Genomic DNA, 1,521 nt, shown 5'->3' on the forward strand with positions numbered 1-1,521 from the left:
TCAGTAGAGACTGGCATCACAGCTCACAGCAACCACCAGCTCTTGAGCTTAGGCGATTCTCTTGCCTCAGCTTCCCAAGTAGCTGGGACCACAGACGCCCACCACAACACCTGGCTATTTTTTTTTTTTTTTTTTTGCAGTTTGGCCAGGCCCGGATCAAACCCGCCACCCTCAGTATATGAGGTCAGTGCCCTACTCACTGAGCCACAGGCACTGCCCCAATTTTTTTTTTTTTTTAAGAGACAGACTCTGTTGCCCAGGCTAGAGTGCCATGGGCTCAGCCTAACTCACAGTGACCTCAAACTCCTGGGTTCAAATGACCCTCCTGCCTCCACCTCCTGAGCAGCTCATTGTCTCCATATCCAAGAACATGGTACGCCTTCACATTTATTCAGGTCTTTATTTGTGTTTTTCTTAGACTGTATTTCATATTTTCTTTCTATAGGTCCTGTGTCTTATTCAATTTATATTCTAGTATTTAACTAGTTTTGTGGTTATTTTAACTGCAGTATTTTTTCCCATTTTCCCATTCAGTAGGGAAAGTTTTTGGACTTTATACTTATTTCAAATCCATTCCTATTACCAAATTGTTATTAACTGATACTTTTTTAAAATTGGAGTCTCTTGGGTTTTCTAGGTACATAATCATATCATCGAAAAAAAGATAGTTTTTTTGTAGACAGTCTCACTTTGTCGCTCTTGATACAGTGCCGTGGTGTCATAACAACCTCAAACTCTTGGACTCAAGTGATTCTCTTGCCTCAGCCTCCTGAATAGCTAAGACTGCAAGTATCAGCCACAGGCTCCACTATTTTTAGAGATGAGGTCTCACTCTTGTTCAGGCTGATCTCAAACCTGTAAGCTCAGGCAGTCCGCCTTCCTTGGCCTCCCAGATTGCTAGGGTTATAGGTGTGAGTCACCACACACAGTGTTTTTTTTCTTATTTTCTAATTTGCTAAATTATATTGTTGATTTTAATGAAAATTGTTTTCATGTTTCATCATGTAGTATAGGATTTGATATTTATAAATAGGTTTCGACATATTTAAGCAGTCTCATTCTGTTACTATTTTCTTAGAGTTTTTGTTAGGAATGAGATGAATTTTATCAAATGCATTTATTTAGCATCTCTTAATATGATCACATAGTTTTTCTACATTACTAAAATCACAGATTTTAGTTCATTTTCCTAATAGTAATGTCCTGCCGGGTGTGGTGACTCACACCTGTAATCCTAGCACTCTAGGAAGCTGAGGAGGGTGGATGTCTAAACTCAGCTGGAGCAAGAGTGAGACCCTGTCTGCACTAAAAGTAAAATAATTAGGGGCTGGGCACAGTGGCGCACGCCTATATCCTAGCACTCTGGGAGGCCAAGGCAGATGGATTGTCTGAGCTCACAGGTTTGAGACCAGTCTGAGCTAGAGTGAGACACCATCTCTAAAAATAGCTGGGCATTGTGGCAGCCACCTGTAGTCCCAGCTACTTAGGAGGCTGAGGCAAGAGAATCACTCAAGCCCAAGC

This window comes from Otolemur garnettii, unplaced genomic scaffold, assembly GCF_000181295.1.
Source record: "Otolemur garnettii isolate 467f Iridium unplaced genomic scaffold, OtoGar3 scaffold00196, whole genome shotgun sequence".
Taxonomy (NCBI): Eukaryota; Metazoa; Chordata; class Mammalia; order Primates; family Galagidae; genus Otolemur; species Otolemur garnettii.